This window comes from Scyliorhinus canicula, chromosome 7 (assembly GCF_902713615.1).
Source record: "Scyliorhinus canicula chromosome 7, sScyCan1.1, whole genome shotgun sequence".
Classification (NCBI taxonomy): domain Eukaryota; kingdom Metazoa; phylum Chordata; class Chondrichthyes; order Carcharhiniformes; family Scyliorhinidae; genus Scyliorhinus; species Scyliorhinus canicula.
This window is the reverse complement of record NC_052152.1, coordinates 110,794,539-110,816,643: the sequence shown is the minus strand read 5'-3', so window position 1 is coordinate 110,816,643 and position 22,105 is coordinate 110,794,539. Positions and strand designations below refer to the sequence as shown.

Genomic DNA, 22,105 nt, shown 5'->3' with positions numbered 1-22,105 from the left:
CTTTTTTTTTTAAATTTAGAATTACCCATTCTTTTTTTTCCAATTAAGGGGCAATTTAGTGTGGCTAATCCACCTAGCCTGCACATCTTTGTGTTGTGGGGGTCAGACCCACGCAAACACGTGGATAATATGCAAACTCCACACGGACAGTGACCCGGGGCCAGGATTGAACCCAGGTCCTCGGCACCGTGAGGGAGCAGTGCTAACCACTGCGTCACCGTGCCGCTAAAGGGTTCTTCCTAACCTCGATGTTTCGCAACTTGTTGGGATTCACTTAGGCAGGCAGAGCAGAAGCCACCAGCCTTGGTGAATCCTGGTACACTTGCCAATCAGCCGCCACAACTGCAAATAACCCAGGCATCAGGAGTGGCTGCCTTGTGCCTGGATCAGAGCACCAAATGCAATGAGATTGTTGTGGGCCAGTGATATCTGGGACAGTCTGTCCGCCTTTCCTGTGCTCGCTGATCGGTTCCCAGTCTGGCAATGCCTCGATTTTAAATTCCTGTCCTTGTTTTTAGATCCTTCTGTGGCCTTGCCCCTCTCTATCTTTATAATCACCCGCAGCCCTCCAAGACGTCTGCATTCCTTAAATTCTGGACTGTTCATCATCCTTGATTTGAATTGCTCCATCATTGGTGGCTGTGCCTTCAGCTGCCAAGGCAGTAAGCTCTGTAATTCCTTTCCCATGCCTCTCTCTTCCCTTTTTTAAGACTCTCCTGAAAGCCCACCTCCTTGAGCAACTTTTGGTCACCTTCACTATCCTTTTAAATGGCGTGTGTCAAATTTTGCTTATTATAATTTTTCTCTTGTGTATTTCCTTGAAACATCTGACTGTGTTACAGGGACAATATTGTTGTTTAGGAGAGATAAGGGGGTTAATGTCATTAAATTGAAGCATGGGTGTGTGGAATAAAGGGTGTTCTGCTCCAGAACCCTGGTACTAAGGGTTGAACATGTTTCGGCATGAATCATTGATCCCGTTAGGACCAATCAGGGCTAAAAATTATTTTCAGGTGATTGTCAAAGGGTTCTAAATGAATACTTTGTGCCAGTGAGAGGGACGGTGTGGGTATAGAAATCAGGCAGAAGGACTATAATAAAATTAAAGAGATTAACAGAGACAGAGAGGAGGTTCTGAGTGGTCTGGCAGGCTTGAAGGTAGACAAATCTCCAGGACCAGATGAAATGTATCCCAGGATGCTGAGTGAGGCAAGGGAGGAAATAGCAGGAGTGCTGGCAATAATTTTCAATTCCTCTCTGGCCACAGGAAAGGTGCCGGAGGACTGAAGGATAGCCAATGTAGTACCATTATTCAATCAGGGAGGAAGGGATAAACCAGGAAACTACAGGCCAGTCAGTCTAACCTCATTGTGGGGAAACTATTGGAAGCAATTCTGAGAGACAGAATTAATCTGCATTTGGAGAGGCAGGGATTAATCTAGAACATTAAGGGGAGGACATGTCTGACCAATCTGATTGAGTTTCTTTGAAGAGGTGATCAGATGAGGGAAATATATTTGACGTAGTCTACTTGGACTTCAGCAAGGTTTTTGATAAGGTTCCACGTGGGAAACTGTTGGCGAAGATAAGAGCCCATGTGATCCAACAAAATTTGACAGATTAGATCTAAAATTGGCTGAGTGACAGGAAGCAGAGGGTGATAGTCGAGGGTGTTTTTCTGACTGGAAGCCTATGTCCAGTGGGGTCACGCAGGGATCAGTGTCGGGGGCCTTGCTGTTTGTGCTTTATATAAATGCTTTAGATATGCATGTAGGTGGGTTGATCAGTAAGTTTGCAGATGATAAGAAAATTGGTGAGGTGGCAAATAGTGAGGAGGACAGCCTTCGGTTACAGAAGGATATAGACAGGCTGGTTAGATGGGCTGATCAGTGGCAAATGGAATTCAATCTGGATAAGTGTGAGGTGTTGCATTTGGGCAGAACAAACAAGGCAAGGGAATACGTGATAAACAGCAGGACTCTTGGAAACACCAAGGATCAGAAGAACTTTGGTGTGAATGTACACCGATCCCTTAAGGTAGCAGAGCAGGTGGATACAGTGGTTAAGAAGGCATATGGTATACTTGTCTTTATTAGCTGAGGCATAGAGTTTAAGAGCAGGGAGGTTATGCTGAAAGTGTATTAAAAAGTTGGTGTGATAGTCGGCATTAGGGGTATTACGGTACCCAGGTTGATGCTGTAAGACCATGTGGGAGGTACCTGAGACAGCAATATCATTGGTGAAGCCTACCTGCTGGTTCTGCCCAGTAAGGCGGAGTATAAGAGCCTGTGTCTCCTCAGCTGCTGCATTCTGTACCTGCGCTGCTGGGGGAAACATCTAGTCCAATAAAGCCTTCAATTGTCATCCAATCTCGCTTCTGGAGTCATTGATCGAGCATCAGTTGGTAAGACCACAGCTAGAGTATTATGTGCACACAAGATCACCCTCTCACCCCCTGGACTCCCGGGACATCCCATACTCCGAATATCGGTACCTCTGGACTCAGGACTACCTCTATCCCCAAACATTATGGCCGGGATTCTCCGAACTCGCGCCGTGTCAGAGAATCGCCGGCAGAGAATCGGCGCTGATCGCGCCTGCAGGGTCGCCACCCCGCCGGTCGGGGGCCGTTGAAAGCGCCCCCCCCCCCCCGGAGATTTTCCACGCTTCGAAGGGTCGAGTGCCCGCCGAGTTCGGCCGAGTCCCGCCGGCGTGGAGTACATATGGTCCAACCCGGTGGGACCTCGGAGTTCTGACTGTGGGGGCCGTCCTGGTGGGGGGGCAGAGGGATCTGACTCCGGGGGGGCTTCCATGGTGGTCAGGCCCATGATCGGGGCCTACTGATTGGTGGGTGGGCTAAATCCATGGGGGGCCTATGTTCCTCTGTGCTGTGCCCCAGTAGGTCTCCGCCATATTGCCCGGGGACTGGCGCGGAGATAGCAACTCACGCGCATGCGCAGACCCGCACCAGCCATGGCACGCCGGCCTTCGAGTGCCGGAGCAGCGGACACCACTCCGGTGCCGCACTAGCCCCCTATGAAAGGGTGAATGCCTGGCCTTTGCCAGAGTCACTCGCGCCGCTTTTAATGCCGGCGTCAGAACTTGGCTGCAGCATCGGAGAATTCCGGCCTTCGTCTGCAAACCCCTGCCAGAGACTTCAATCGTGGACGTGCCCAGAATGTGATTTGCTACCCCCCCCCCCACTACCCTCCTGCACACCGACAAGACCTATCCCCTAACCCCTCAAGAACCGACTCATCCTCGCCGCCATATTATGCACCCTATGTATTACTTTAAACTGGATGAGGCTTAACCTCACACACGACGAGGACGCATTCACCCTCTGCAGGGCCTCTGCCCAAGTCTTGGCCCCACCTGCCCTCCCAGCTCTTCCTTCCACTTGCACTTTACATCCCCATCTGGCCCTCTCCTAATCCATCATCTCCTTAGAGACATCGGACACCTTCCCCTTCCCTATCTCATCCCTCGACAGCACCTTGTCTTGCAACCCCAGGGGCGGGCGGCAGCCCAGGAAAGGACGGCACCTCGCTCCTTACAAATTACCGGACCTGCAGGTACCTAAAATCATTCTCTCTGCACAGCTCGTACCTCCAGGTTCCTCCAACTTCGCAAATTTTCCCCCTATGAACAGATTGCCAAATTGCTCAACCCTGCATGCAGCCACTCCTGAAACCTCACATCCAACTCCCCCCTACCCCCCACCTCCCAGTGAAAACTTATGGTTGTTGCAGATCAGTGCCTACAGCAAGGCACCCTCCAGTCCCAGATGCTGCCTCCAATGCCCCCGCACCCTAAGAGCCAACACCACCACTGGGCTCACTGTGTACCTGGCTGGCAAGAATGGCAGAGACGCCAACAACAAAGCCCTTAAAGATGTTCCCCTACACGATGCTGCCTCCATCTGACCCCATGCCAACTCCTCACCCATGACCAATTTCCTAACCATAGAGATCATGTTTGGCAGCGCCAGCGCCCCCCCCTCCCCCCCACCCCCACTGCTCCCACTTTGCTTCAGAAAACTTTCCTAACCCACAGGCTCTTCCCCACCCACACAATCCCTGAGATTAGTGCATTAACCTTCTTAAAAATTGACTTGGGGATAAAGATTGCAAGGTTCTGAAACACAAACAGGGACCTTGGCAGCACCGCCATTTTTACCGTCTGCACCCGCCCTGCCAACGACAACAGATCCCATCTCTTGAAATCTACTTTCATCTGCTCCCCCAGCCGAGCCAAGTTCACCTTGTGCAGCTGTGCCCAGCCCCGAGTCACCTGGACACCCAAATATCTAAAGCTCGCCCCCACCACCCTAACCAGCAATTCCCCAAACCTCTTCTCCTGTGCTCTAGTCTCAATCGGGAACTCTTCACTCTTCCCCATTTTCAACTTGTACCCTGAAAACCAGCCAAATTCCTCTAAAATCCCCAAGATGCCTCTGATACTACTCAACTGGTCTAAAATATACAGCAACAGGTCGTCCACAAACAATGGTACTCTGTGCTCGACGCCCCCCATTCAATCCCTCTCCAGTCCCTCGAAGCCCTAAATGCCATTGCCAGCGCCAAGGCAAAAAAGCAACGGGGAAAGTGGCCACCCTTGCCTCAACTCCGATGCTGCCCAAAATACTCCGAACTCACTCGGTTCGTCCGCACACTCGTGATCGGCGCCTTATATAGCAACCGGACCAAGTTCACAACTCCTGCCCGAACCCGAACTGCTCCAACACCTCCAGCATGTACTCCCACTCCACCCGATCATACACCGTCTCCGTGTCCATCACTACCATTACCTCCATATCCTGCCTCTCTGAAAGCATCACGATTACATTAAGCAGCTTCCTCGTCATCACCGACAATTGTCTCCCCTTCACAGAACCCATTTGTTCTTCACCTATTGGCTATGGGACATAATCCTTGACTCACGATGCCACACCTTTGTCAACAGCTTGGCGTCTACAGCCAGTAACAATATCGGTTGGTACCACCCACTCTGCTCCAGATCCTTATCCTTCTTTAAAATCAGAGAGATGGAAGCCTGCAACAGTTTCGCCCCCTCCCTCGCTTCATTATATGCCCTCATCAGCAGTGGCCCCAGGTCTGCCTGAAACATTTTGTAAAACTCCACTGGGAACCCATCCAGCTCCGAGGCCTTTCCTGCCTGCATCACCCCTGTCCTGTCCATCACCTTCCTCAACGCAATTCGGGCCCCCGGTCCATGAACCAGGCTCCTCCTCTATTGTGGGGAACTTGGGCCCGTCCAAAAACCACTGCATCTCCCCCCCCAACCACAGCTGGGGGTTCAGACTCGTATAACCTTCTATAAAACACCTTGAGCACCTCCCACAGCATGGCGGCTGTGACCTCCCCCTTTAGCTCCACGTAGCCTCAAACGGCTGCCCTCACCCGCTCACACAGCACCTCATCCACCAACAACCCCACGTCCAGTCTCCACTGAGGGCGCTGCCCCCCCCCCCACCGAGTGCAGCCTGTGGTCAGCAACCACAATTATCGAATACCTCAGGTCAGCCAACAATGTCTTACCTGGAACAAAGAAATCAATCCAGGAGTACACCCGAAAATTCCTTCACCCTCAGCCTCCCAAACATCCACAGGTGTACCCCCCCCCCCCCCCCCACCCCCCCCGCAATGTTCTCCATAAACCCTTTCAGCTCCTTCCTACCTGCTGACACCATCAGCTACTTGGGATTCGACCTGTCCATACTCGGTTCTATAACCGTATTTTTAAAAAACTAGAATGAACCAGTGCGATTCCAAGTCAGGAATCCTCATTAGGCCAACTGCTTTTTGTGCTTCCCCACCGCCTGCTCCACTTTCTGGATCGCCCGGCCTTGGGACTCCAGTCTCTGCTCCACTCGCTCGATTCTGACTTAATTGGTCCCACCACCTTGGCTAGGCCTTCCAGGGCCTCTTTCCTCTGCTGGCAAAACTTTTCATTGAGGAACTCTATTAACTGCTCCTTTGACCATTGGGCAGGCAGAGTAGTCCCCTTGCCCACCATCTTACCCTGCAGAGCATCATGAAGACTCTCCTGCTCCAGCAGCTCTTTCCTTCTTGCCCTGCTCCTAGTCCGTGGATCCATCCACCAGCCACACGGGGGGGGGGGGGGGGGGGGGGGAGGAGTAAAACCATCCTCAGGCACTCCTGCACCCCTTGCTCTCAAATACATTAGGAAAGGAAAAGACTGAAAAAAATCCACCTTGAGTGGAAGCCATCAAATATGCGACCGCTCACTCCATGGCCGCCACCAGAAGTCCCATGCCGTCTTTTAAACCGGTGGCATGTCCAGAGAACTAACTGCAGAAGTCACATACAATAATGAAGGGCACTTGTACTGTGTAACATCTGCAGAACTACCACTTTCTCTGATAGCTCCTTCTTCATTTCATCACTCTTCATTCGCTAGACCAGATTTTACCTCATTCAGTTCAAATTGAGCCCAAGCTGCTTGTTCAAAATATCCGTCTCCTGAATTTCATTGTGGCTCTCCTCCCTCAGCATCTATCTACAAATGAACAGATGCTGCACACATCTCTCCTTTGCAGGAGACACTCACAAAATCTCTCCCTGCAGGACAAGACAATGCGCAATACAAGGGAAAGGGGTAAAACCAGGAGAGGAATCTCTTTGAGCTGGAGCAGCAAGTGGAGAATTTGATGCCATTGGCGTCTCCAACAGGGAGCGGGATTCTCCGACCCCCCCCGCCTGTCCAGAGAATTGGCAGGGTGGGGGGGGGGCATGAAACCCGCCCTGCTGCCCTGACGCCGGCTGCCACATTCTCCGGCATCGGTTTTTTGGCGGGAGGGAATCACGCCATGCCACTCTTGGGCCATTGGCAGTGCCCCCCCCCCCCCCGGCGATTTTCTGCTCCGCGATGGGCCGAGCGGCTGGCCGTTTTCGGCTGGTCCTACCGATGTAAATTACACAAGGTTCTTACCGGTGGAACCTGGCTCTGCAGACGGCCTGCGGAGTCGCCTCGGGGGGGGGGGGGGGGGGGGGGGGGGCATGGTTGCCTGGCCCACGATTGGGGCCCATCGATCTGCGAGTGGGCCTGTGCCGTGGGGGCACTCTTTCTGTCCGCGCCAGCCGCTGTCAAGCTCCGCCATGGCCGGCGCAGAGAAGAAACCCCCTGCGCATGCGCAGGAATCTGGCCAGCGGTTCTGGGAACACACTCGCGCTCCTGCGCATGCGCCAACTCGTGCTGGCCGGCGGAAGCCCTTCGCCGCCGGTTTGTGCGCCGCCAACCACTCCAGCGCCGTCCTAGTCCTCAAAGGTGCGGAGGATTCCGCACCTTCCGGGCGGCCTGACAGTGGGCTGGTTCACGCCACTCTTTGGCGATGGTACAGCCCCCACCCGCCGGATACCAGAGTATCTCGCCCAGGGTCTCTGATATTTGCACTATTTCACAAACCTCTGAAACGTGCAGAGTCACATAGTTTTACTATGTGAAGTGGCTTTATAATGCTGGTCATCTATTAGTGCCCAGTCCCTCAGAACCTTTGTAAAACTTCATAATCAAAGACCCCTCCCACCCAGCTTATTCACTATTCCAACTTCTTCCATGCGGCAGGAGATACAGAGGTCTGAGGACACGCACTAACAGATTCAAAAACAGCTTCTTCCCTGCTGTTACCAGACTCCTAAACGATCCTCGTATGGACTGATCTGATCTCTTCACACATTTTCACTACTGAGTAGTCTTACACTCCTGTATGCTTCACCTGATGCCTGTATCTATGTATATATATTATGGATTTTATATTTTCCCTATGCATTTTCTTTTCATGTATGGAATGATCTGTCTGCACTTTACACTGAACAATACTTTTCACTGCACCTTGATACACCTGACAATAAACAAACCCAATCCAATCCAATACTTGTCCCTTATCTCTCGATCCTCCTCAGCAGCAAGACTCTGAAGAAGACATCTTGGAATCTCAGGACTATATCACGTGCGGCATTGAGTATCAGCACAGTAACTGACACCATGGTTTGGTTAGGTCATGAGTTATGTGGTAGCTGTGGTAATGCGTCTGGTACTCGTGAGTAGGGCACCAGGAAGAATTTCCCTGATCTTCTGAGTGGTGCCACGGGATCGTTTACTGCAACCTGAGAGAGTAACTCAGTTTAGTGTCTCATCCGAAAGAATGCCCCTTCGACAATTTGGATACCTCCTCCATACTACACTGGAATGAAAGCCTAGATTTTGTCCTCAACTCTCGAGTGGGAGTTGAACCTGCAGGGTAGAATCTTCCATTCTCAGCAGGCACCTTAGTCACTGCCTGAAAAAGTGGCGAGACACCCACATTGACTCTGAGGAGGAAGGCCCACCATATCTTCTGCCCCTCAGACAGTTAAGTGGACAACTGTGGACCTTCCACCAGACTGAGGACCCCAGAAGGTGACTTCCCGCCTGCCACCTGCCAAGAGCCAACGGCCAATCAGAGGCTGGCGGCTCTCGCATTCAGCAGCACCACGGTTGAGGTTGCTGCTGGAACAGTCATTAAGTGGTCATTAATTGGTCACTTAAGGGGCTGAAGAAGAGATAGATGGGAAGGTCAACAATGGGGCCTTCTCACCGGGCATTGACCCCAATGCCAACCTGCCAAATTCTCTGGCCCACCCGTCTCCTTCCTCACCTCTGTTGGGGCAGAAGATCCTGGCCACAATCTTTCCGACTCAAAGTTATTGCACTGAGCTAGAGTTTTTTTTTAATTTAGAGTACCCAATTATTATTATTATTATTTATTTATTTTTCCAACTAAGGGGCAACTTAGTGTGGCCGATCCACCTAACCTGCACATCTTTGGGTTGTGGGGGTGAAACCCACGTAAACATGTGGAGAATGTGCAAACTCCACATGGACAGTGACCCAGGGCCGGGATTTGAACCCGGGTCCTCAGAGCCGCAGTCCCAGTGCTATTCACTGCGCCACATGCCGCCCACCGAGCTAGAGTTAGGGTCCAACATTTCTTTTTTAACAAACACTTTATTAAGGCATTTGTGGTTTTATAACAATAAAAGAAAACAAACAAAAGTTCAGTGCATAACACATCCCTCCATCTCCCACTGTTCCTGCCTAACTCCCCCGCTAGCCCCCCTTACCCCCTAACTCACCCCCCTCTCCGCCCGCTTATTGAACCTGCTGACAGTTTAATTTTCTCCGACGAACCCTAACATTGACCCTCTCAGGGCAAACTTAATTTTCTCAAGCCTGAGAAACCCAGCCATGTCGCTAATCCATACCTCTGATTTTGGGGACTTTGAGTCTCTCCAGGCTAGTAATATCCATCTCCGGGCTACCAAGGAGGCAGAGGCCAAAACATCAGCCTCTCTCGCCTCCTGGTCTCCCGGGTCTTCCGACACTCCAAAAATCACCACCTCTGAACTCGGCGCCATCTTCATTTTTAGTGCCATGGACATGACATCCGCGAATTCCTGCCAGAATTCCCTAAGATTCGGGCATGCCCAAAATATGTGGACATGGTTTGCTGGCCCTCCTGCACACCTCACACACCTGTCCTCCATCCCAAAAATCTGCTCATCCGGGCCACCGTCATGTGTACCCAGTGAACCAGCTTGAATTCTATCAGGCTGAGCCTGGCACATGATGAGGTCGCGTTGACTCTGCTCAGAGCATCCTCCCACAGACCCGTCTCTAATTCCTTTCGCAACTCAATCTTCCCGTTTATGTTTTATCTCACCTATCTTGATTTCCTCCCACTCCATAAGTTCTTTCGAGATTTCTGATACCTTCTCCTCTCCCACCCCCGTTTCAGAGACTACCTTGTCCTGTATCCCCTGTGGCGGTAGAAGCGGAAAGGTCGAAACCTGCCTTCGCACAAAATCCCTCACCTGCAGACAACAAAACCCTTTCCCTCCCGGCAATTCAAACTCCTCTTCCAGATCCTCCAAATAGGGAAGCTCCCATCAATAAACAGATCCCCCAGCCTCTCAATCGCTGCTCTCTGTCACCTCCGGAACCCCCCCCATCCAACCTCCCCGGGACAAACCGGTGATTGCCACAAATTGGAGCCAACACCGACACTCCCTCCACTCCCATATGCTCCAACACTGCCCCAGACCTTCAGGGCCGCCACTACCACTGAGTGTGTGGAGTACTGGGCCGGTGAGAACGGCAGAGGGACCATTGCCAATGCCCCCAAACCTGTGCCCTTACATGATGCTGCCTCTACTCGCTCCCACACCGACCCCTCCCCCACTACCCACTTCCTCATCATGGCTATATTTGCCGCCCAGTAGTAGTTCCTAAAGTTTGGCAGTGCTAGCCCTCCCCCCACTCGGCTCCGCTCCAGCAACACTTTATTTACTGGCGGGGTTTTACCCGCCAACACAAACTCAGAGATCACCTTATTCACCCGCATAAAAAAGGCCTTTGGGATGAAAATAGGGAGGCACTGGAAAGCAAACAGAAACCTCGGGAGGACCGTCATTTTTACGGTTTGTACCCTCCCTGCCAGTGACAACAGGAGCATGTCCCACCTCCGAAAGTCGTCCGTCATTTGTTCAACTAACCGGACCAGATTTAATTTATGTAACTGCTCCCATCCCTGTGCCCCCTGAATTCCCAAATAACGGAAGCTCCCTCCCACCACTTTAAACGGCAGCTCCTCCAGCCTCCTCTCCTTCCCCCTCGCCTGGATCACAAAAACCTCACTCTTACCCATATTCAATTTGTACCCCGAGAACCGGCCAAATTCCCCGAAGATCCGCATAATCTCCCCCATCCTCATAACAGGTCAGAAATATACAGGAGCAGGTCGTCTGCATATAACAAGACCCTGTGTTCCCCCCCCCCCCCCCCCCCCCCCCTCCCCCTCCAGTGCTTTGATGCTCTCAGCACCATCGCCAATGGCTCTGTGGCCAAGGCAAACAACAGTGGGAAGAGAGGACATCCTTGCCTTGTCCCTCGGTGCAATTTAAAGTAGCTCCGAACTCACCCAGTTCGTCTGCACACTCTACACCGGTGCCTGGTACAGCAACCGCACCCAGTCAATAAAGCCCTGCCCAAACCCAAACCGTCCCAGGACTTCCCACAGATAATTCCACTCCACCCGGTCGAAGGCCTTATCCGCGTCCATAGTGACCACTACCTCCACCTCCCTCCCCTCGGAGGGCATCATGATCACATTTAGGAGTCTTTTAACGTTGCCCGTTAGCTGCCTGCTTTTCACAAACCCCGTCTGGTCTTCCCCTATCACCTCCAGAACACAGTCCTCTATCCTTGAATTTTGGCCAGCAATTTGGCATCAACATTCAGTAGGGAGATTGGTCTGTATGACCCACATTGCTCTGGATCCTTCTCCCACTTCAGGATCAATGATATCGACACCTGTGACATTGTTGGGGGAAGGACCTCACTCCTTAGCCTCATTAAATGCCCTCACCAGCAGTGTGCCCAGCATCCCAGAGAACTTCTTGTAGAATTCCACAGGGTAGCCGTCCGGTCCCAGGGCCTTGCCCGACTGCATGGCCTCCAATCCCTCCACTACTCCTACAATCCACCTTCGGAAACTCCAACCCTTGTAAAAACTGTCTCATCCCCTCCACCCCAGCTGGGGGCTCCGATTCATACAGCCAGCTGTAAAACTCCTTGAACACCCCATTCACGCCCTCTGGGTCCACAACCGTGTTCCCCCCTCTGTCCTTCGCTCTTCCTATCTCTCTGGCCGCCTCCCTTTTCCTTAGCTGGTGTGCTAGCATCCTCCTGTCCTTCTCCCCATACTCATATATCACCCCTCTCGCCTTCCTCAACTGCCCCCCCCAGCCTTCCCTGTGGATATCAGACCAAACTCCATCTCCAGCTTCTGCCGCTCCTTCAACAATCCCGCTTCCGGGGCTTCAGAATACCTTCTGTCCACCTGGAGTATTTCGTTCACCAGCCTATCCATCGCTACCCACTCCCTTCTCCCTATGAGCCCGTATCAAAATCAGCTCCCCTCTAATCACTGCCTTCAGCACTTCCCGTACCGTTGCTGCAGAATCTTCCCCCGTATCATTCATCTCCAAATAATTCTGGATGGCCTCCCTCACCCGCCCGCACACGCCCTCATCCACTAACAGTCCTACATCCAGTCTCCATTGTGGGCGCTGACACCCCTCCTTGCTCACCCATAGATCCACCCAGTGTGGGGCATCGTCCGACACAACAATCGCCGAATACTCAGTATCCACCATCCCCCCCATTAAAGCCCTGTTTAAAATGAAAAAATCAATCCGGGAGTACACTTTGTGTAGAAAACTTCTTCGTTCTTGGCTGTCCAAACCTTCACGGATCTACCCCACCCCCCCCCCCCCCCATCTGTTCCATAAGCTCCTTTAGCTCCTTTGCCGCAGCTGGCACCCTCCCTGTCCTTGAACTCGACCGATCCAACCTCTGATCAATGACCGTATTAAAGTCCCCCCTTCAATGATAAACTTCTGCGAGTCCAGGTCAGGAATCTTCCTCAACACCCGCCTCATAAACTCCGCGTTATTCCAGTTTAGTGCGTAAATATTCACTAATACCACCGGCATCCCCTCCAGCTTCGCACTCACCATAACATACCTACCCCCTGAGTCCGCCACTATATTCCCTATCTCAAATGACACCCGCTTATTGATTAAGATCGTAACTCCCCTAGTTTTAGAATCTAGCCCCGAATGAAATACCTGCCCAACCCACCCCTTCCTCAGCCTAGTCTGATCCACTACCCTCAGGGCAGCACGGTGGCACAGTGGTTAGCACTGCTGCCTCACGGCGCTGAGGACCTGGGTTCGAATTCCGGCCCTGGGTCACTGTCTGTGAGGAGTTTGCACATTCTCCCCGTGACTGCGTGTGTTTCACCCCCACAACCCAAAAGATGTGCAGGGTAGGTGGATTGGCCACGCTAAATTGCCCCTTAATTGGAAAAAATAATTGGGTACTCTAAATTTAAAAAAAAAAGCTATGAGGAGAGGTTGGATTAACTCAGTTTGTTTTCACGGAAGCAATGGAGGTTGAGAGGCGACCTGATTGAAGTTGCAAAATCATGACGGGCATGGACAGAATGGACAGTCAGAAGGTGTTGGAAGACTTCTTACTGTGCTAGGGATACCATAAGCTGACGCTACTTTTAGGGGCAGCATGGTAGCATGGTGGTTAGCATAAATGTTTCACAGCTCCAGGGTCCCAGGTTCGATTCCCGGCTGGGTCACTGTCTGTGTGGAGTCTGCACGTCCTCCCCGTGTGTGCGTGGGTTTCCTCCGGGTGCTCCGGTTTCCTCCCACAGTCCAAAGATGTGCGGGTTAGGTGGATTGGCCATGCTAAATTGCCCGTAGTGTCCTAATAGTAAGGTTAAGGGGGTGAGTTGTTGGGTTACGGGTATAGGGTGGATACGTGGGTTTGAGTAGGGTGATCATTGCTCAGCACAACATCGAGGGCCGAAGGGCCTGTTCTGTGCTGTACTGTTCTATGTATCTCCTGTAGCATTGCCACATCCACCTTCAACCTCTTTAAGTGCATGAACACGTGAGTCCTCTTGATTGGCCCATTCAGCCCTCTCATGTTCCATGTGATCAGCCTGATCGGGGGGCACCCCGCTCTTTCACCCCCACCCCACCCCCCCCACCCCCCCAACCCCCACCCCTGCCGATCAACCATCACCTTTCTAAGGCCAGCCTCCAGCTCGCGCCCCGTGCCTCCTCAGGCCCGTCCTCGGGCGCCCACTGTCCTCGACTTCCAATTTGTCTCCCGGTGCCAGTGCATCCCCTGTCAGCAGAACAATTTCCCCCCCTCCGACACCTCCCCCTCCCCCACCAACAAAACAATAATCCCAACCCCCCATATCAAACTGGTCACCCGTTCGCCCCCCACTGCGCTTCCGTGAGCTAGCCCACCCAGCTAGCCTGGTAGCCCCACCCATGGCGCCAAGCATCCTACTCCCTATTGTTCTCCCTCCCCCCGCTCAGACATACATATGCAAAACATCACAATCCCCAACAAACACAAAGAAGAAAATACCATCCCCCCCTCCCTCCCCCCCACAAGAACAAAGTTAACCCACATACAAAACTGAGCAACGGCCCAAAGATTGGTACAACAGCACTACATACCCTCGTAAGTGACCCGTAAATGCCCTGGTTACAGCATGCCTAACTTCACCCCTTCTTCAAGAGGGTCGTTTTAAATTTGTTAAAACCCGCCCTTCTTTTGGCCAGTTACACACCCAAGTCCTGGTAAATGTGCAGCTTGTTATTTTCCCACTTACAGCTCCTCATCTGCTTGGCCCACCTCAAGATCTGTTCCTTGTTCAGGAAGCGGTGCCTTCGTACCACCATCGCCCTCGGCGGCTCATTCACCCGTGGCTTCCTTGCAAGTGCTCTGTGTGTCCTGTCCACTTCCAGGGGTCGGGTAAATGCACCTTACTCCAGCAGCTTTTCAAACATACACGTCACATATGCCCCAGCATATCCCTCTGATCCCTCGATGCCCTCCGGGAGGCCAACGATCCTCAGATTCTGCCTAATCCTCCACCTTCTCCTGCAGCCTTTTCTGGTGGTCTCTCTTCAGATCCATCTCCATTGCCATCACGGTTAGCTGGTCCTCGTGCTCAGCCACCGCCTCTTCCACCTTCTGGATCGCCGGTCCCTGGGCTTCCAATCTTTGCTCCACCCGGTCAATCCCCGTCTTAATCGGGTCCAGGTACTCCTGTCTTTGTTTGGTGAAGCTCTCCTGAAAGAAGTCCACCAGCTGCTCCATTGACCAGTGGGCCGGCAGTCCCAGTCCCTGAGCCTCCGCCATGTTTTCCTGTGCTGCAGACTCTACTCCCTTCTTTGCCCAACAATCTCTCCTTTGCAGACCACGTCTGGTCCACGACTCCATAAACTGGTGGGGGATTCTTCTCCTCTACCTCACCAGTCTCCAATTTTACCGATCAAATCCCCCATAAGTCGGGGGAATCGACCGGGAGCTACCAAATAAGCGACCTCTCACTCCATGGCCGCCACCGGAAGTCGTTAGGGTCCAACATTTGAGTGACATATGGAATCCATAGAATCCCAATAGTGCAGAAGGAGGCTATCGAGTCTGCACTGACCCTCTGAAAGAGTACCCTACCTAGGCCCACTCCCCCGCCCAATCCACTTTTGGAAGGATGTGACTGCACCAGAGAGGGTGCAGAGGAGATTCACCAGGATGTTGCCTGGGATGGAGTATTTTAGCTATGAAAAGAGGCTGGATAAACTCGGGTTGTAAACTCGGAGCTGAGAAGGCTGAGTGGGGACCTGACTGAGGTGTATAAGATTATGAGGGGCATGGACCGGGTGGATAGAAAACAGCTGTTCCCTGTCATAATATACATCCAGGTATATGATGGTGCACAGACAGGCAGTGATTGACACACAGGATGACCAGTGAACACACAGAACACAGCAGCCAATCACCAGACAGGACACGACCACTATAAAGCCAGAGGGCACTAGTTTTCCTGCTCTCTCGGGATCCAGCCTCTGAGACAGTCAGAGCTTGTGAGCTGCAACTAGAACAAACACCATGTGGTAGTCAGTTAGTCTGGTCAGGTTAGCCTCAGGTCTCCAGTCAAGTCAGCATAGTGTCAACCCACAGTTAAAGTATGTATTATAGTTAAGAGTTCAATAAAATCGAGTTGCATTTCTTCAAGTGTTGGAAGCCTGTCTCTCTCACTGCTGCAGTAAACACAGTCCTCGCAGACCCAGCTCACCCAATACATCATGGTACCAGTGAGTCATGCTCGAGTTTGACGGACCTACCTTGAGATAATCTACCTTTGACCAGCGATCAGCCATCCGGTAACATTGTCAGCGTCCGCCCTCCCCCGCTGCTCCACATTGCCGGCAACCTCGGTGCAAACTGGAAGATGTTTAAGCAGAAGTTTCAGCTCCATCTTGAAGCTACCGACCTCGAAGACGCATCGGATGCCAGGAAGATCACTCTCTTCCTTTCTACAGCCGGGGACCACGCTATCCACATCTTCAACCCCCTCACCTTTGCTGAAGGCGAGGACAAGACAAAGTTTAAAACAGTCCTGCTGAAGTTCGACAGCCACTGTGACATCGAAGTCAATGAGAGCTTTGAACGCTATGTGTTCCAGCAGAGGTTTAAGGAAAAGGATGAACCTTTTCAGTCCTTTTTAACCCATCTCCGCATTCTCGCGCAGTCCTGCAACTATGGCTCCACTTCCGATTCCATGATCCGGGATCAAATCGTTTTCGGGGTCCAGCAGCTCCTAAAAGTTAAACAGCTCACCCTCACCATTGCCATCGAGTCCTGCATCATCCACGAGCACACTAACAACCGGTACTCCCATATCAAGGCGGCAGAAACAGCAAGGCAAAACCCCCACAATACAGAAAGGGTGCAGGCCATCAAACAGCTCCAGGGCCTGAGTCTGGATGAGGGCGGCCATTTCGCGAACTTTTCCTGGGTTCCTGCGCATGTGCGCCACGACCAAGGGGAGGGTGAGGCCGACGACCGAACCGCACAAGTGCGCATATCGTTCGACCGCACTGCGCGTGCACGGTGGCGCACGGAACGGCCTGACGGCGGCGCCATAACGTGCTCCAACTGTGACTCCGCCCATTTAAAGCGGCAATGTCCCGCAAAATCTCGACGCTGTCTCCAGTGTGGCAAGCTTGTCCACTACGCAGCTCTTTGCAGATCTGCCCAACTTCCCACCACACAGCGATCCCAGCCACAGCGCAGGAGCGTCCGGTCAGTACAGCAACCCGTTGCAGACTCTGACATTCTTCCAGATCCCGACACCGAGGGCCTCACATCCCAATTCCGGGTGGGCATCACCACCAAGTTGCCTTCATTAACGATGGTGAAACAACTCCCAATAATGAGCATTGATCCGGACGACGAGTGGTGTGTCACCCTTACGGTCAACAAGGCTCGCATACGCTTCAAGCTGGACACCGGCGCTTCAGCAAACCTCATTTCAAAGTCTGACCTTGACACCTTCCGCGTCAAGCCAAGCATTCTTCCACTGGCCTGCCAGCTCCTCGACTACAGTGGCAATGCTATTGCTGCCAATGGCTCATTCCAGCTTGCGGTGTTCCATCGTTCTTCAAAAGCAACCCTGCGTTTTGAAATTGTAGGAACTAACAGAGCTTCCCTGCTCAGTGCTCGGGCCTGCAAACTCCTGAACCTTGTGCAGCGGGTTCACACCATGTCGTCCGCAGAGGCAACGGCCTCGCCAGATGTCAACTTCCAAGCCCAACTCGATGACACCATAGCACAATACCATAGCGTGTTCGAAGGTAAGGGCACACTCCCTTACCGATACAAAATACTGTTGAAGCCAAATGCCACCCCTGTGGTCCATGTACTGCGTCAGGTGCCGGCACCCCTTCAGGACCGCCTCAAGCAGCAGTTGCAAGACCTCCAGGACCAGGGCGTCATTTCTAAGGTCACGGAACCCACGGACTGGGTTAGCTCCATGGTTTGTGTCAAAAAGCCGTCAGGGGAACTTCGAATCTGTATCGACCCCAAAGATTTGAACCGCAACATCATGAGGGAACACTACTTAATACCTAAACGAGAAGAGCTAACCAGCGAAATGGCTCATGCCAAGTTCTTCACGAAGCTGGATGCCTCCAAGGGGTTTTGGCAAATACAGCTGCATGCGTCCAGTCGAAAGCTGTGCACATTTAACACCCCATTCGGTCGTTACTGTTACAACCGAATGCCCTTTGGCATCATCTCCGCCTCAGAGGTGTTCCACCGCATAATGGAACAAATGATGGAGGGCATCGAGGGGGTGCGAGTGTATGTCGATGGTATCATTATCTGGTCCACAACTCCTCAGGAGCACATCGATCGCCTCAAGCGGGTGTTTCACAGGATCCACGAGCATGGCCTCATACTCAACAGAGCCAAATGCTCGTTCGGCCAATCAGAAATCAAGTTCCTGGGCAGCACGGTGGCGCAGTGGGTCAGCCCTGCAGCCTCACGGCGCCGAGGTCCCAGGTTCGATCCCGGCTCTGGGTCACTGTCTGTGTGGAGTTTGCACATTCTCCCCGTGTTTGCGTGGGTTTCGCCCCCACAACCCAAAGATGTGCAGGCTAGGTGGATTGGCCACGCTTAATTGGAAAAAAATGAATTGGATACTCTAAAAGAAAAAAAAAAGAAAAAAAAAAAAAAAAGAAAAAAAAAAGAAAAAAGAAATCAAGTTCCTTGGCGACCACATTTCGCAGTTCAGTGTGCAGCCAGATGCAGACAAGGTGTCGGCGATCAACGCCATGAAGACCCCAGAGGACAAGAAGACAGTCCTCCGCTTCCTAGGGATGGTCAACTTCCTTGGGAAGTTTATCCCCAACCTTGCATCTAACACCACAGCTCTCCGCAATCTCGTAAAAAAAAACTACGGACTTCCAGTGGCTCCCCGCTTATGAGCAAGAGTGGCGTGAGCTCAGGGCGCAACTCACCAAGGCCCAGGTGCTGGCGTTTTTCGTCCCCGCCAAGGAGATGAAGATATCCACCGACGCGAGCCAGGCTGGCATTGGGGCAATACTCCTCCAGCGGGACGAATCCTCCTCCTGGGCCTCAGTCGCATATGCCTCTAGAGCCATGACACCCAATGAGCAACGATACGCTCAGATTGAAAAAGAATGCCTGGGTCTCCTCACAGGGATTGACAAATTCCATGATTATGTGTATGGCCTCCCCAAATTCACGGTTGAGACGGACCACAGGCCATTGGTTCATATCATCCAAAAAGACCTCAATGTCATGACGCCACGGCTACAACGTATTCTCCTCAAACTCCGCCGCTATGATTTCGACCTGGTCTACACCCCGGGCAGAGAGCTCATTGTGGCCGATGCACTCTCCAGATCTATCACCACACCGTGTGAGCAGACTGACTTTGTCTGTCAAATAGACGTGCAGGTGAAATTTTGCACCTCCAACTTTCCGGCCACTGATGAAAGGGTCATGCAAATTCGTCAGGAGATGGCCAGGGATCCTCTACTCCAGCGGGTCATGCGACATCTCACGGATGGTTGGCAAAAGGGGCAGTGCCCCCAGTTTTATAATGTAAAGGAAGATCTAGTGGTAGTGAACGGCATACTAATGAATCTGGACAGACTTGTGATCCCACAGAGCATGCGAGAGCTGGTCCTTGGTCAAATCCACGAGGGTCACCTGGGGGTCGAAAAGTGTCGCCGTCGAGCCCGAGAGGCAGTATATTGGCCAGGCATCAACCAAGATATCGCCAACACGGTCCTCAATTGCCCAACGTGTCAAAGGTTCCAGCCGGCTCAGCCTAAAGAGACTCTACAGCCGCATGAAATGGTGACCTCCCCATGGTACAAACTTGGTGTTGACCTCTTTCATGCCAAGGGCTGAGACTATGTCCTCCTAGTGGACTACTTTTCCAACTATCCCGAGGTGGTCAAACTGACTGACCTCACCTCAGCAACGGTAATCAAGGCATGCAAGGAGACTTTTGCCCGGCATGGGATCCCACTCACGGTGATGAGTGACAACGGCCCCTGCTTCTTCAGCCACAAGTGGACAGATTTTGCCCGGCTGTACAATTTTAGGCACGTCACATCAAGTCCCCACTATCCCCAGTCGAATGGGAAGGCTGAAAAGGGGGTCCACATCGTTAAAAGACTGTTGTGCAAAGCTGCTGACTCAGGTTCTGATTTCAACCTGGCGCTGTTAGCCTACAGGGCGACTCCTCTGTCCGCTGGCCTGTCCCCAGCGCAACTCCTCATGAACCGCACACTGCAAGCCACGGTGCCGGCTGTCCACATTCCAGACATTGACAACTTCCCGGTCCTACAGAGGATGCAGCAGTCTCGGGCCCAATGCAAGTCGGTGTATGACGCCCACGCCACAGATCTCCCTGCTCTGGTCCCTGCTGACCGAGTTCTTGTTCAGCTACCTGACGGTGGCTGGTCCGCCATGGCTGTGGTGGTTAAGCAAGTGGCCCCGAGATCGTTCCTCGTTCGCATGTCTGATGGCTCCTTTCTTCGGTGTAATAGGCGGGCACTGTGGCGACTTCCACGCCCGCCACCTAACCGTGATGTCCCGCCTCGCATGCTGGTTCCTCAGGAGGCGCCCTTCCACGAGGCCACCGATCTGCCAGTTATTCTACCGACCTCTACATTGCAGGCAGTTCCGTCCGTTCAAGTGCAGGCGGCCCCTGACCTATCCTTGAGGCGGTCAACCAGAATTCGTCACCCGCCACAGAGACTGAATTTATAGACTGAATGTAGCATTACCTTGTTATCTCATCGTTTACACATCTGTACATATCGTTTTTTTCTAGTGTGTTATCTGCCCTCTATCTGCACTAGACACCTTCCCATGTAAAGACGTTAGCATATATTGTATATAGTCAGGCTCCTGTACACACACACTCACTATTTATTGCCCAGGACACATTTATTTTTTAAAAAGGGGAGATGTCATAATATACATCCAGGTATATGATGGTGCACAGACAGGCTGTGATTGACACACAGGATGACCAGTGAACACACAGAACACAGCAGCCAATCACCAGACAGGACACGACCACTATAAAGCCAGAGGGCACTAGTTTTCCTGCTCTCTCGGGATCCAGCCTCTGAGACAGTCAGAGCTTGTGAGCAGCAACTAGAACATACACCATGTGGTAGTAAAATAGTCTGGTCAGGTTAGCCTCAGGTCTACAGTCAAGTCAGCATAGTGTCAACCCACAGTTAAAGCATGTATGATAGTTAAGAGTTCAATAAAATCGAGTTGCATTTCTTCAAGTGTTGGAAGCCTGTCTCTCTCTCACTGCTGCAGTAAACACAGTCCTCGCAGACCCAGCTTCCCCAACACATCATTCTAGTTGAAGGGTCAAAAACAAGGGGGCATAATTTTAAGGTGAAAGGCAGATGTTGAAAGGAGATTTGAGGAAACATTTTTTCACGAGAGGGAATCTGGAATGTGCTGTCTGGGAGGAAAGTGCTTGGATGAACATTTGAAATGTCAAAACTTTCAAGGCTATGGGCCAAGTGCTGGGAAGTGGGATTAGTGCAGATTAGAGTAGTTTTTATTTGTCTGTGCAGGTTTGATGGGCCAAAGGGATTCTTCTGTACTGTATGGTTCTGTGAACCTCGTAACCCTATCTAACCTGCACATCTTTGGACTGTGGGAAGAAACCGGAGCACCCGGAGGAAACCCACGCAAACACGGGGAGAACGTGCAGACTCTGCACAGATGGTGACCCATCCGGGAATCGAACCTGAGTCCCTGGCGCTGTGAGGCAGTTGTGCTAAACACTGTGGCACCGTGCCTCCCCTAGCATTCTGTGAAAGTGCTTGCATGTTGGAGATTCTTTCTGATATTGCGTGAATCCTAGGCACTATAAAACTATTGTCTGACAGAAACCACCAAATGATATTTATCGTGCAAAATGCCTGCAGAGACTCACCATGAAACAAATTTTAGTTTGCGTACCATCTAGCCAATAGAATTTACCATTGGTGTTGCCAGGACCCACTCACTTGTCGAGCTGCAAGTCAAGAGCAACTGCCATTACTTAATATTTGCAAACGGTCAGAACACAGTTAACACACACTTGATTAATTCAATGTTTAAGGAAGTTCAGAACCCTTACCTCTGAGTAGCAGTCAAAACAATCTCCTATAATCCCAAAAAATTAATATGAAGAGGTGGGTGGGGGAGTAAACTAAATAACAAATGACCAGGTTTACGTTTTGACTCTTCAGCTGCAGTACTATCAGTCAGTACAGAAACCTGAGACCATTGCATCACTCAGGGCTAACCAGCCTACTGGAGTTTTCGGTTAAACCTGTACTTCCTGAATGTAGATTTCTCGTCAAATGCAAGTGGGTAATTTGCATGATTCATGATCACCCTGTGATGCAGCAGCAGCTCCACAGTTTGACCTCTGCATTCTCAACCCTAAAACACATAACCTGTGACGCAAAGTCTAAGTTTTTGAAGAAAAATCACTTGACTCCCTCTTTTTGCACGGAACATATATTTTCCGCTGACACGATACACATAATGTGGAGATGTCGGCGTTGGACTGGGGTGA

The 22,105-nt window shown here is 51.8% G+C and overlaps 1 protein-coding gene across 5 annotated transcripts in view; it reads right to left on the bottom strand.

Moving 5' to 3' along the window:
* The window catches only part of rubcnl (rubicon like autophagy enhancer), a 143,442-nt gene extending 121,644 nt beyond the window's left edge, over nt 1–21,798 (bottom strand). For 2 of the 5 annotated variants that reach the window (XM_038802655.1, XM_038802659.1), the window contains exon 1: nt 21,662–21,798. The gene's annotated coding sequence lies outside the window, so the exon portion shown is untranslated. Of the gene's footprint in view, nt 1–21,475; nt 21,559–21,661 lie in introns of those variants that run through there. The other 3 variants (XM_038802656.1, XM_038802657.1, XM_038802658.1) reach the window with 3 other exon arrangements.
* Between the last annotated feature and the right edge of the window lie 307 nt (nt 21,799–22,105).